We start from the raw sequence: 15,706 nt of genomic DNA, 5'->3' as shown, positions 1-15,706 counted from the left end.
TCCAGTGGTTATATATTGAATGCTTCCTATATCCAACACAATTATGCTGGGCATTGTAGATAGAAAAATAAGACTAGAACTCTTCCCTTAAAGTGGAATCTAGTGAACATTTTCACCTTAGGTTTACTCAGGATAACCCACCCAAGGTTTTAAGTTTGTCCTTTTCCGAAGTCCCCAGCCAACTCTCTCAGACCTCAAAATTTCCTGGGGCCCAAACAATTCTCGTGACTCTTATCTCCACAACAGACCCAGAAGGAGGACCCACTAGACCCACATCCAGTCCTGGCAGAGAGAGCTGTTCCGAAGATGGAGGAGGGAATAAGAAACGCCTACTGAGTCACCAGGCCACTGGAGAGAAACAAGGGAAGGTATGCCCCAGTGTGTGGTGTATTTACTTGTACCTATTCTTACTCTTCCCAAATCCTTCTCACTGAGAAGCAGGTGGCCTTATTTCAAACTTGCAAATGAGAAAACAAGCTCACTGAAGTTAAGTGGCTTTTTGAAGGTCATCCGACTAGTTAAGTAGTGAAGATTACATTTGAATTTAAGAATGTTTAACCTAGGGGATGATGCTCTTTCCACTCCAGCAGAGGCCTCATGCCTTCAGGGTTGGCTGGCGTCCACTCAGGCGATCTGGCGAGATCTGATTATGTGCATCTCCTCCAAGTCCATAGTCAGTGATCCCCCGTTTGTAGTTTGAAACCAGCCACGGAGGGGAGTACTTACACCACAGAAAGTGGCAGATGCTACAAATCAGGGCATTTTTTGTCCAGGCTGCTTGTTGTTGAACCCTTACCTGCACACCAGTGGGATCTGTTAAATGGAGAACAGGCGTGTGACCTAGGTTAGAAATGACTCTTAGCTGGTCTGCATGATGGAGCCAGGGAGAGTTAGGTTAAGAGGAAGGCCAGCCAGGAATATCCAGGTATGCCAGTCTAAAAGAACTCTAAACCAAAGGTCAGCAAATTTTTCTATAAAGGACCAGATGATAAATACCTTATGCTTTGTTGGCCATATATTCTTCTTTGTTTTATTTTTACAAACCTTTAAAAAGGTAAAAACCATTCTTTCCTTGCAGGTAATATAAAAACAGGCTGCAGGCTGGATTTGGCTGATACCCATCAGTCTGCCAACCCCCGCTATAAACTAGCATCTGTTCTATAGAAATGCCAAACCTATTTGTTTCAATTATTCTTAGAGAAAGGGTTTTTTGTGATTGGAAGGAGTACTGCCATCATCTGCTTAGAGTATGAAACACTGAAAACACCACCTGCCTACCCCCTAAAGACATTAGCCTCATACCAAACTGCCTTCTGAGTAGAGCAGATCTTTTTAATCCCAGAGCTTTTATTTGGCTTAGTGGGATATGCAGCTTGGGGTCCGAGCTGAATTGCTTAGGACAACTGGGGCAGCTTTGAACTTTCTCTGCTTTACCACTGCATAGGCCTCTGCTTACCTTCTCAATTATATGCTCACTAAATAAGTGCTATTCATAGCGAATAGTTAAAATGGTTATTTCTCTGCCTACATCCCACTTTGCAGAAAGTACATATTCTAGACCTGTGATCTAGATAATTAAGACAGAGATGAATAAAGTATACAAGAAACATACCCACCTATATTCCAGAGCATTTTTATTCCATTACCATGCCTCCCTTCTTCCTGGGATAACTAATATGTAGGAAATGGAGTGAACTTCCGTGAGTGCCTGATTCCGCCCCTCTTTTATCTTTTCTTCATGAAGTGGAGCAGAAAAGGAGGCCTAGAGACCTACTTTCACTGGATCCAGAGTGGGGGAGGGGAGGGACAAGCTGCCTGTTGTCAGGCCCCACTGAGGCTGCTTTTCCTTGTCCAACCTGCTGACAAAGTTTCCATGAGGATTGTGAATTACGTTTCTTGGGATTTGCTTCTCTCTACTTCCCACAGGGTCCTGTGGTGAGAACTCAGGCAGGCAACAGGTTTAGACGAGCACTGAGGAGGGATAGACAGGGCAAATATACATACATAATAAACTGTTTCACCTTGGGGAACGTGGTAGAAAGGGGATACCTTAGGGTATCATTCTAAAGTTGATCCTGTTGCCAGATTGCCAGGATGGATGTAGTCGAATTACATTGGAAGACTATTAAAAAAATACAGATTCCTGAGCGCTACTCAGGAAAAGTTTTATTTGGTTGGTCAAAAGTTAGATCTGGCAATCCATGTCTTCTAAAGCCTTCACAGGTACCTGTGATGTCCAGGCCCCTGGGGGAAGCTGACCCTGAAAGTGCCCTCATAGGCAAAGGCATTGGTTCTCTGAGTGTGGCCTGCAGTAGTTTCTAAGTGGTCAGGAGATGTTTGGGTAGTTCTCAAAGGAAACCACTTAAACATTTTGTGTATTTCTTAAGTGTGAAGTGAAATACATTCTTTCACACTCTCCTTAGGCTATTTTGAGGTGGGTTTCTATCACCTGTTTTTTTTGTTTTGTTTTTTGTTTTTGTGAAGTCTTATTGAATACAAAGGACTAAAGCCATGAAAGAATTTATATAATTGTTAGGCAAAATTATGATTTTCCCAAAGCTTCTCTATATTCTTAATAAAAATTGCTTTCTCAAAGATGGTGCATGAATCATAAGGTTGGTTTAGTCAGTTGGTCTTTCTTTAGATTTTATTTTAATTCCAGTAGAGTTAATATACAGTGTTCTATTAAACTCAGGTGTATAATACAGTGATTCAGTAATTCCATATATTACTCAGTGCTCATGATAAGTGTACTATTAACCCCTTCACCTATTTCACCCATCCCCCATCCACCGCCCGTCTGGCAACTGCCAGTTTGTTCCCCTGGTTTTTTGTTTCCCCTTTTTTCTTTGTTCGCTTGTTTTCTTCAAGTCCACATATGAGTGAAATCATATGGTATTTGTCTTTCTCTGACTTACTTTGTTTAGCATAATAACCTCTAGGTCCATCCATGTTGTTGCAAATGGCCTTATTCCTTTTTATGGCTGCATAATATTTGTATATGTATCACGTGTTCATCTATTGATGGATGCTTAAGTTGGCTATTGTAAATAATACTACAATAAACATAGGGATACATATCTCTTTTTGAATTAGTGTTTTTGTATTCTTTGGGTAAATACTCAGTAGTGAAACAACTGGATCATATTGTAATTCTATTTTTAATTTTTTGAGGAAACTTCATACTGTTTTCCACACTGCACCAGTTCGGGTTCCACCAACTGTGCATGAGGGTCCCTTTTTCTCCACAACCTTGCCAACACTTGTTATTTCTTGTGGTTTTGATTTTAGCCATTCTGAAAGGTATGAGGTAATATCTATTGTGGTTTCAATTTGCACTTCCCTGGTGATTACTGACGTTGAGCATCTTTTTTTTGTGTTCCATTGGCCATCTGTATGTATGTCATCTTTGGAGAAATGTCTCTTCATGTCTTCTACTCATTTTTAATTGATTATTTGTTTTTTTGGTGTTATAAGTTCTTTATAGTTTGGGGACCTATATACATATATGTATATATATACATACATATACATGCATATATGCACTTATAGATATGCATATACATATACACATGCATATTCACACAGACACACATACGCACACATACACATTTATCCTTTTACTGGATATGTCATTTGCAAATATCTTCTCCCATTCAGTAAGTTGTCTTTTAGTTGTTTCCTTTGCTGTGCAGAAGCTTTTTATTTTGATGTAGTCCCAATAGTTTATTATTGCTTTGATTTCTCTTTTCTCAGGAGACCTATTTAGAAAGATGTTACTACAGCCCATGTCAGAGAAATTACTGCCTGTGCTTTTTTTTCTGGAAAGGTCTCTTTAAGGTTTCAGGTCTCACAATTAGGCCTTTATTCATTTTGAGTTTATTGTTGTGTATGGTGTTAGAAAGTGGTCCAGTTACATTCTTTTGCATGTAGCTGTCCAGTTTTTCCAATACCATTTGTTGAAGAGACTTTCTCCCATTGCATATTTTTGTCTCTGTTGAAGATTAATTGACCATTTAATTGTGGGTATATTTCTATTGATCTGTGTGTCTATTTTTGTGCCAGTACCATACTGTTTTGATTATTACAGCTTTGTAGTAGATCTTGAAATCTAGGATTGTGATACCTCCAAATTTGTTCTTTCTCAAGATTGCTTTGGCTGTTGGGGGTCTTTTGTGGTTCCATACAAGTGTTAGGATTATTTGTTCTAGTTCAGTGAAAAATGCTGTTGGTGTTTTGATGCATTAAATTGCATCAAATCTGTATTAAATTGCATTGTATTAAATCTGTAGATTGCTTTGGCTGGTATGAACATTTTAAGAGCAATTGTTATCCCAATCCATGAGCATGGAATATCTTTCCATTTGTTTGTGTCATCCTTAATTTCTCTCATAAATGTCTTACAGTTTTCAGAGTACAGGTTTTTCATCTCCTTGGTTAAGTTTATTCCTAGGTATTTCATTATTTTGATGCAATTGTAAACGGGACTGTTTTCTTAATTTCTCTTTCTGCTACTTCATCATTAGTGTATAGAAAATGCGACAGATTGGGATGCCTGGGTGGCTCAGTTGGTTAAGCAACTGCCTTCAGCTCAGGTCATGATCCTGGAGTCCCTGGATTGAGTCCTGCATCAGGCTCCCTGCTCAGCAGGGAGTCTGCTTCTCCCTCTGACCCTTCTCTCTCTCATGTACGTTCTCTCTCACTCATTCTCTCTCTCTCAAATAAATAAATAAATAAAATCTTAAAAAAAAGAAAAAAAAAAAAAAAAGAAAATGCAACAGATTTCTGTAGATGGATTTTTTTTGTATCCTGTGACCTCACTGAATTTATCAGTTCTAGTAGTTTTTTGGTGAAGTCTTTTGGGGTCTCTATATATAGTATCATGTCATCTGCGTATAGTGAAAGTTCTATTCTTCCTTACGAATTTGGATGCCCTTTATTTCTTTTTGTTGTCTGATTGCTGTGGCTAGGACTTTCAGTACTGTGTTGAATAGAAGTGGTAAGAGTGGACATCCTTGTCTTGTTTCCGATCTTAGGGGAAAAGCTCTCAGTTTTCACCACTGAGGATGATGTTAGCTGTGGGTTTTTCATATATAGCCTTTATTATGTTGAGGTATGTTCCCTCTAAACCAACTTCGCAGAGTTTTATCATGAGTGGATGTTGTACTTTGTCAAATGCTTTTTCTGCATCTATTGAAGTAATCATATGCTTTTTTAAAAAATTTATGTTAATCACCATACATTACATCATTAGTTTTTGATGTAGTGTTCCATGATTCATTGTTTGCATATAACACCCAGTGCTCCATTCAATACGTGCCCGCTTTAATACCCATCACCAGGCTAACCCATCCCCCCACCTCCCTCCCCTCTAGAACCCTCAGTTTGTTTCTCAGAGTCCAGAGTCTCTCATGGTTCGTCTCCCACTCCGATTTCCCCCCCTTCATTTTTCCCTTTCAACTATCTTCTTTTTTTTTTTTTAACATATAATGAACTAGAGGGTATTATGCTAAGTGAAATAAGTCAATCAGAGGAAGACATGTATCATATGATCTCACTGATATGAGGAATCCTTAATCACAGGAATCATATGCTTTTTATCCTTTCTCTTGTTCATGTGAGGTACCACACTGATCGATTTGCAAATATTGAAGCACTCTTGCATCCCAGGAATAAATCCCACTTGATCATGGTGAATGATTTTTTAATGTATTGTTGGGTTTGGTTTGCTACTATTTTGTGGAAGATTTTTGCACCTATGTTCATCAGATACTGGCCTGTAGTTCTCTATCTCTCCCCGTTGTTGTTGTTGCTATTGTTGTTGTTTGTTTTAAGCCTTTATCTGATTTTGGTTTCAGAGTAATGCTGGCCTCATAGAATGAATTTGGAAGCTTTCCTTCCTCTTCTCTCTTTTGGAATAGTTTCAGAAGAATAACTCTTAACTCTTCTTTATATGTTTGGTAGAATTCACCTGTGAAGCCATCTGGTCCTGGACTTTTGTTTCTTGGGAATTTTTAAAATTACTGATTCAATTTCATTGCTTGTAATCAGTCTGTTCAAATTTTCTATTCCTTCGTAATTCAATTTTGGGAGGTTCTATGTTTCTAGGAATTTATCCATTTCTTCTAGGTTGTTCAAATAATTGGCATATAGTTTTTCATAATATTCTCTGTAATCCTTTATATAACCATAGTGATGGTTATTTTTCTTCTGATTTTGTTTGAGTCCTTTTCTTCTCTTTTTCTTTTTCTTCTCTTTCTTCTCTTTTTCTTCCCTTTCTTCCCTTTCTTCCCTTTCTTCCTTTTCTTTTTTTCTTTCTTTGAGTCTGGCTAAAAGTTTAACAATTTTGTTGATTTTTTTCAAAGAACCAGTTCCTGGTTTCACTGATCTTATCTAATGTTGTTGTTGTTTTTGTCTTTGTTTTTGTTTTTTTAGTTTCTATTTCCTTTGTTTCTGCTCTAATCTTTATTATTCCCCTCTTTCTACTGGCATTTGGCTTAGTTTGATCTTCTTTTTCTAGCTCCTTTAGGTGTAAGGTTAGGTTGTTTTAGTTTTTTTGCTTCTTGACATAGGCCTGTATTGCTATAATCTTTCCTCTTAGAGCAGCTTTTGATGCAGCCCAAAGATTTTGGACCATTGTGTTTTCATTTTTATTAGTCTCCATGTGTTTTGGTTTTTTTTTTTTTATTTCCTCTCTCTGATTTCTTGGCTGACCTGTTCATTTTTGAGTAGCATGTTATTTAACCTCCATGTGTTTGTGCTCTTTCCAGATTTTTTCTTGCAGTTGATTTCTAGTTTAATAGCGTGGTGGTCAGAAAAGATGCATGGTATGACTTCAATTTTTTTAATTTGTTGAGATTTGTTTTGTGGCCTAATATGTGATCTCTTCTGGAGAATGTTCCATGTGCACTTGAAAAGAATGTGGATTCTGCTGTTTTAGGATGGAATGTTCTGAATATATCTGTTAAGTCCATCTGGTCCAATGTGTCACTTAAAGCCACATTTTCCTTTTAGGTTTTCTGTTTAGATGATCTATCCATTGATATAAGTGGGGTGTTAAAGTCCCCTGCTATTATTGTATTACTATCAGTTACTTCCTTTATCTTTGTTATTCGCTGCTATATGTATGGCTATTCCCATGTTGGGTACATAAATATTATAATTGTTATATCTTCTTGTTGGATTATTCCCTTTATGATTATGTAGTGTCCTGCCTTGTCTCTTAAAGTCTACTTTGTACAATGTTAGTATTCCTACCCTTCCATTTTCATGAAAAATGCTTTTCCATCCCTTCACCTTCAATCTGCATGTGTCTTTAGGTCTAAAATGAGTCTCTTATAGGCAGCACATAGATGGATCTTGCTTTTTTATCCATTCTTTCAACCTATGTCTTTTGATTGGAGTATTTAGTCGATTTACATATCAAAATTATTGAAAGGTATATACTTGTTGCCATTTTGTTACTTTATGGTGATTTTGTATTTCTTCTCTGTCCCTTTCTTCTCTTGATCTCTTCTTCACCAGAACCTGGCACTTCACGGATGTCTTATGTGTGCCCTGCTGTTGTGACTGAGCTGCATTTGCCTTTAGTACAGTCATCTATAGTGGCTCTCTTTGCTTGTTGTGTGCAGGGTTTTGTCCCTGTGTTGTTAATGGGTCAGTCTGAGGCCACCTTGGATCTGAGTGGAGTCAGAGCACGCATTGGCCAGAGCTGCAGAGACACTGAACCACAGGGTGCTCTCCCTGTGTCATCCCCTGAGAAACTTTCACTGATGGGCAGGGCTTGTGGCCAGACAAGATGTCTGCCTCCAACCCACTGCTGGGGCACCAGGCAGACAGGTATGTATGGTTATCTTCCCCTCTCCCTGGGGCAGGAGTCACTTCGGAGTGGTGCTGGCCCCTATCAGGGCTGCTTACACACTGCCAGGCTTGTGGCTTTGCTTTGGAGGGACTCCTGCTGAGGGCATGTTGGAGGATGTGTCTGCAGGAGAACACGGGGGTGGGGGACATGGTGGCAGTAAGGTCTGCCAGGTCCACTCCAGGAGGGGATTTGTAGCTGCCTGGGAAACCTGCCAAGGCTGGCTGGGTCAGAGGGGGCATTTCTGCAGAATCACACAGGGGTGGGGCAGGCTATTAGCAAGCTAGGTGGAGAGGGTTGGAACTGTGCTTGCTCCCATGGGTGTCTGTGTATCCAGGCTGGGGGGTGAGAGAGACAAATAACATTTACCAGCTCCTTTGTTCTTGGAGAAGTCTCCCAAAGATCCCTGCCTCTCTAGCACATGTGCTGGGATTATTAAATCTTCCAGTATACTCCAGACATTTTTCAAACTGCTACTTCTGTGCTGTATCTCAGCTGGGCTATTTGTTGTGCTGTCTTTTTAAGGACGGGGACTCACCTCCCTATAGTCTCCCGCTCTCCCAGAGCCCAGCCTGCTGATTTTTAATATTCCAGGTGTTAATCCCCACTGATTGCCCCTCTGGTTTTCAAAGCCAAATATTATGGGAATTTGTCTTTCCAGTGTGAGTCCCTCACCCCGGGGTACCTGGCATGGGTCTGTTCCTCTCTCCTCTCTGCACCTGGGGCATTCCTCCCTCCCATGGATAGTCCTGCAGGTCCATTTGTCTCCTGATGGTGTCTCCACCCTTCCCTACCCACTTTGAAGTAGCCACTTTTCTTTGATGAAGCCATTTCGCTGTTTAGAGTCTGCTCTGCCAGTCTTCAGATCATTTCCCCTGATGTGGCTCTTACCTAGTTGTATCTATGGGGACTAGGTAAGCCCAGGATCCTAATACTCCACCATCTTCCCTAGAAGTCCTTTTTGACTGATACTCAGTTAACAGTTTGGTCTTTGTGAACATTGTTTTTTACATTATTACAGTGTTTTGTATGTGTTAAATAAACATTCTATTGGCCTCTATTTAATTTTATATGCTCACTACAGAACAAAGGCTTAAGAGTAGATTATTGAAAGGAAATGTAGAGATAAAATTAGTAACATAAATACTTCAACTCAAAGTAATTTTTAAACACAGTGAAGGACTTCTTTTCAAATATCTGTGAATATGGTGATTTTATGCAATTAAATAAAAAAAGTATAAAAAGGCAATAAAGCCAAGAATCTCTCATAATTAAATTTTATGGCATCAGTAATCTATTTGTCCTTTGAGTACTATTTTTTATGAGATTTTGTCAAATATGCAGTAGAAGAAAAATATTTGATGTCTGTATTTCCTTCACTTCTGGCAATAGACTCTGGCCACAAGAGTGGGCATATGGTCTAGGCTTGATAATCTAGATCATTTGTCCCCCTGGCCACTGGCACTGGTTCCAACATGGACATGTAACTCAAACTGGGAGAACCAGAATCTTCTGGTTTTTATCTATATATAGACACTAGGAGAGGGTTCTAATCCTCTGGGATTACAAGTCACAAGGACATGTAACCTTTTTCAGCTGTCACATGTAAAGATCCTACCTGAAAATCAAACCAACACAGAAACACAGGGCCAAAAGGTGGCGAGGGGAGACAGAGAACTAACATTGTACTTTCAGCACCTGGATGCAACATCCCTCGACTTTTCTGCCTTCTCTGCATTTTCCAGTTATATGAGTCAATACATTCCTTCCCATCCCTCATTAAGTAGTTTGAGGTGGATTTATATCACCTGTAAAAAAAAAATTCTAACACAGAAGTCAAAGCCATCAAAGATTTTTATACTTGTCATACAAAACACAGTCCCCCCCTCTGCTAAAGCAATCTGCTTTTCTCTAGAGCAAGAACAAAATATTGCCTTCCAGTACAAATTTGATGAATTCTATCAATAAAGTCAAAGGAAATGCTAGAATTACCAAGCTATCACTCAGCATTGCATACCTCATAGCGAGAAAATGTGTAAGTCAAACCACTGATAAGTTTATAAAGCCAAGCGTGAGGTTTTTTTTAAATTTAATTTTATTATGTTAGTCATCATACAGTGCATCATTAGTTTTTGATGTAGTGTTCCATGATTCATTGTTTTCGTATAACACCCAGTGCTCCATGCAATACGTGCCCTCCTTAATACCCATCACCGGGCTAGAGGGGAAGGGGGTGAGGGGATGGGTTAGCCCAATCATGAGTTAATGACAAACACGGCTAGTGCTAAATCAGAAGGAACTGTTGGTAAAATTCTTTCATCAAATGAAACTGCTGTACAAATATTATGTCAATAACATACAGTGTGAATTGAAAGGTGTGTACTAGAACACATTTTGCTTCGTAGTAGGTTAAAGTGATTGATAAGGTAGAGTATGAGTTATTGGCATCTGTGCACATTTATAAGATTGAAGCTCTTAATTTTTTGCTTCTGGTTTTTCATTGAAAATTCATACTTAAGAGGAAGAATGTTCATGTATGTTATTTTGTGAACTATGGTATAGGATGGAAAGGAGCATTGGGATTTCTCCTACTGGAACAAGAGCTGTGTGTGCAGCATGACTTATGCCTGAAGACCATTCACTTGCTGTTTTATCAACAGAACAGTTTTTAAGCAATGTGCTTCCTAATGTTGATTCATTATGGAAGAAAATAAGGAATTCAAGTCATTATTGGTTACTGAACAACTGAGACTATTTCATTTCAGCAGGTTGGGCAAAGAAATGAAATGCTCTTGATTTCCACATTAAAGTTTATTTGCTATGAAAGGAAAAGAACCTACATCAGGAATTTGTGTGGTAAAAAAACACATAACATGAAATTTACCATCTTAACCATTTTTAAATGTACAATTCAGTAGCATTAAGTATATTCACATTGGTGGGCAATAGATCTCTAGAACTTTCATCTTGCAACACTAAAACTATACCCACTAAACAGTAATCCCCCTTCCCCTCAACATTTGATATTTGCCTTTCTACTTTGTTTTTATGATTGTGATTACTTTAGAAACTTCATATGAGTGGAATCATACAATATTTGTCTTTTATTGACTGGCTTATTTTGCTTAGTATAATGTCTTCAACATTTATCCATGTGGTAGCATGTGACAGTCTCCTTTTTAAAGACCATATTGTATTCCATTGTATGTATATACCATGTTTTCTTTATCTGTTCATGTATTGGTGAACATTGTGTTGTTGCCATATCTTGACTATCATGAATAATGCTGCAGTGAACATAGGAGTGCATATTATCTCTTTGGAAACCTGATTTCAGTTCTTTCATATACCCAGAAGTAGAATTGTTGGTAGAATTATATGGTAATTCTATTTTTAACTCTTTGAGGAGCCCCCATATAGTTTTCCATAATAGTTGCCCCACTTTACATCCTGAGTTCCAACTTCTCCACATTCTCACCAATACTCTTTATTTTCTGTTCTTTTTTTTTTTTTTTCTGTTCTTAGGATAGTGGTCATCTTGATGTGTGAGGTGATATCTCATTGTGTGTGTGTGTGTTAACTTTTATTGAAGTATAGTTGACATAAATATTAGTTTCAGGTGCATGAATTGTAGTTTGACAAGTCTACAAGCTATGCGCACCACAAGTGTAGCTGCCATCTGTCACCATACAACGCTATTACAGTACCTTTGACTATATTCCCTCTGCTGTACCTTTTATTCCCATAAATTACTAATTCCAAAACTGGAAGTCTGTATCTTCCACTACTTTTCACTCATTTTGCCCATCCCCCATCTCCCTCCTCTCAGACAACCATGTTTGTTCTCTGTACTTAAGGGTGTGATTCTGCTTTTTATTCTTTCTTTGTTTTGTTTTTTAGACTTCACATATAAGTGAAATCATATGGTATTTGTCTTTGTCTGAATTATTTAGCATATTACTCTCTAGGCCCACCCATGTTGTTGCAAATGGCAAGATCTCATTCTTTTTTATGGCTGAGTAATATTCATGTGTGTGTGTGTGTGTGTGTGTGTGTGTGTATCACATCTTCTTTTTCCATTTATCTATCAGCACCTACATGTTGCTTCCATATCTTGGCTATTAAAAAGCTGCAATAAACATAGGGGTGCATATATCTTTTTGAAATACTGTTTTTATTTTCCTTGGGTAAATACCCAGAGTGGAATTACTGGATCATTGGGTATTTCTACTTTTTTTTTATTTTTTGAGGAAATTCCATACTGCTTTCTACAGTGTCTGCATCAGTTTACTTTCCCACCAACAGTGCATTGAGGTTTCTTTTTCTCCATATCCTCACCAACACTTACTATTTCTTTTTTTGATGCTAGCCATTTTGACAGGTGTAAGGTGATAGCTCATTGTGGTGGTGATTTTCATTTGCCTGAAGATGAGTGCTGTTGAGCATCTTTTCATGTGTACATTGGCCATTTGTAGGTCTTTTTTGGAGAAATGTCTAAGTCCTTTGACCAATGTTTAATTAGGTATTTATTGTTATTGAGTTATAACATTTCCCTATGTATTCTAGATATTAACCCTTTATCAGATATATGATTTGCAATTATTTTCTCCCATTCTGTGGGTTGTCTTTTCATTCTGTTGATTCCTTTGACATGCAGAAGTTTTTAAATTTGGTGTAGTCCCATTTATTTATTTTTTTCTTTTGTTCTGTGCTTCTGGTGTCCTATCAAATAAATCCTTGCCAAACCTAATGTTCTAAGATTTTTTTCCCTATATTTTCTTCTAGGGTTTGAATAGTTTTAGGCGTTTTATTTAGGCCTTAGTCCATTTTGAGTTAGCTTTTGTATTTGGTGTGAGGTAAGGGTCCAACCTAATTCTTTGCATGTGAATATCCAGTTTTTTCAGTACCATTTGTTGAAAAGACCATCCTTTCCCTATTTGTAGGCTTGGCACCCTTGTTGAAAATCATTTTGCCATATATGCAAGGGTTTATTTTTGGGTCTTGTATTCTGTTCCATTGGTCTATATATCTTTTTTATGCTCCCATTATATCACCATATTTACTCTTGCTTTGTAATATCATTTTGAAATCAGGCAATCCGAGTCCTCTAACTTTGTTCTTCTATTTCAAGTTTGTTATGGTTATTCAGGGTCCCTTGAGATTCCATATAAATTTTAGGATTTTTTTCTATTTCTGAAAAAAAAAAAAAGCCACTGGAACTTTGGTAAGGATTGCATTTGTAGATTGCCTTCGGTAATATGAACATTTTAACAATATTAAGTCTTCCAGTCCACAATTATGGGATGTCTTTCCATTTATTTGTATCTTCTTCAGTTTCTTTTAGCAATGTTTTATATTTTTCAGTGTACAAGTCTTTCACCTCCTTGGTTAAGTTTATTCCAAAGTATTTTATTCTTTCCGATGCTGTAGCAAATGGGATTTTTTTCTTAATTTCCTTTTCAAATTGGTCATTGTTAGGTATGGAAATGCAACTAATTTCCAGATGTTGATTTTGTGTCCTGCAAATATGCTAAATTTACTAGTTCTAACAATTCTGCTGTGGAATCCTTAGGATTTTCTACATATAAGATCATGTCATCTGCAAAGAGATAATTTTAATTCTCTTCCAATTTGTATATCCCTTATTTCTTTTTCTCATTTAATTGCTCTGTCTAGAACTTCCAGTACTATGTTGAATTGTGCTACAAGCCCTTGTTTTGTTCCTGATCTTAGAGGAAAAGCTCTCAGTCTTTCTTTATTGAATTTTGTTAGTTGTAGGCTTTTGATATACAGCTTTTATTATTTTGAGGTAGTTTCCTTCTATTCCTAGTTTGTTGAATGTTTTTCTCATAAAAGGACATAGAATTTTGTCAATTTTTTTCCTGTATTAAGATGATGTGGCTTTTGACATTTTGTCAGTGTAGCGCCTTACATTGATTTTAATATGCTGAACTATCCTTGTTTCTAGATATAAATTCCACTTGGTCACAATGTACAATCCTTTCAATGTGCTGATGAATTTACTTTGTTAGTATCCTGTTTAAGATCTTTGCATCAATATTCATCAGGGGGGATATTGGTCTATAGTTGTCTTTTTGTGTCTTTGTCTGTTTTTTGTATTGAAGTAATGCTGGCCTCACAGAATGTGTTAGGAAGTGTTCCCTCCTATTCTTTGTAAGAGTTTGGGAAGGACTGATGTTAATTATTCTTTAAATGTTTGGTAGAATTCTCCAGTGAAGCTATCTGGTCCTGGGATTTTCTTTGTTGGGAGGTTTTTGATTACTGCTTCAATCTCCTTGTATTAAATGTAGTTATATTTTTTTCAGATTTACTCATTCTTCGAGTCGGTCTAGGTAGGTTACATGTTTCTGGGAATTCATCCATTTCTTTTGTGTTGTCCAATTTGTTGGCATATAATTGGTCATAAACTTCCCTTTTGTAGCACTTTTGCTGCATCCCAGAAGTTTTGATATTTTGTTTTTATTTTCACTTGTCTCCAAATATTTTCTAAATTTTATTTCTTCTTTGACCTATTATGAGCACATTAATTTCCATATATTTGAGAATTTTTCTGTTTTCCTCATGCTAATGATTTCTAGTTTCATTCTATTGTGCATACATGGGTTTTTGAAAGAGGCCTGATAATACCAGTAAAGAACCTTTTTACCATTTCAAATGGCTTACTCAAGTCTTACATATTAGCAATATAGTCAATGTCTGCAATAACCTGAAACTACCACTTTAAGCCCAAAACATTATAAAATATGTAGATAGCAGGATTTTTTTTTTTTTTTAAAGACAGCTGGAAGTAAATGTCTTAAAAGTTAGGAGTTTGACACTTAACATTTGATGAATTCTTTTCCTCACCATAAAATTAATAAAATATCACTGGCTTATTTTTAAAAAACACATCCAAATACTACAACAAAACTTAAAAAAAAAAAAATACTCTCCAAAGGCAATGCAAGCAAATATTGTGCTGTCAGTACAGTGCCACTAGGCACATGTGTCTATTGAACACTTGAAATGTGATTATTGCAACCAAGGAGCTAATTTTTAATTAAACAGTCACATGCGACTCGTGGCTATGATGTTGCACAGTGCAGGTCTAGAACAAGAGAAGTGATAGATTATCATTATTTTATACTAATTGATCACATTTACATTGGGGCGTGTGAGATGGGGTGGAAGGCATGTTGTAGAGTGACATAGACAAACTTCAATGTATTCAGAGAAGAGCCATAAGTAAACTAGACACTTTGTCCTACTAGAACTAGGATGAAGGAATTTGGAATTTGAAGTGGCCTTGGCAGGGAAATGCTAACTCATGTAAGCAGGTAAGAGTACAATAGCTGGAAGAATAGATTTATTTTGAAAGTTTCGTTTAGGGGAACCTGGCTGGCTCATTCAGTAGGGCATGTGACTCTTGATCTTGGGGTTGGGAGTCCAAGCCCCATGATGGGTATAGAGATTACTTAAAAAAAAAAAATCTTTAAAAAAAAAAGTTTCCTCTAAAAAGAATTAGAACTAGTAGGTAACTTGATACAAGAAAGAGCTTTCTAATGTGTGTTCCCTTGTTGAGAGGAGCCCAGTCCTAACCTGAACTTGGCCATGGCACTATTACTGTACTATAATAGTATAGTAATATACTATATTACTATAGTGTGTGTGTATGTGTGTGTGTCTATATATACACACACACTCACTATAATATGTATAATCACTTCCTCTCACTATGAAACACATTCCAAACAAAGGAATCATCCTGGAGTAACAACAGTTCCACTCTTGAGACCTTGAACGTGTTAATGGGAAGAGTGCATACTTTCATGCTGAAAGGAATATTTA

Source organism: Phoca vitulina, unplaced genomic scaffold, assembly GCF_004348235.1.
Source record: "Phoca vitulina isolate PV1807 unplaced genomic scaffold, GSC_HSeal_1.0 scaffold38, whole genome shotgun sequence".
In the NCBI taxonomy this organism is placed as follows: Eukaryota; Metazoa; Chordata; class Mammalia; order Carnivora; family Phocidae; genus Phoca; species Phoca vitulina.
The sequence above is the reverse complement of the archived record's forward strand: the minus strand, read 5'-3'. Positions refer to the sequence as shown.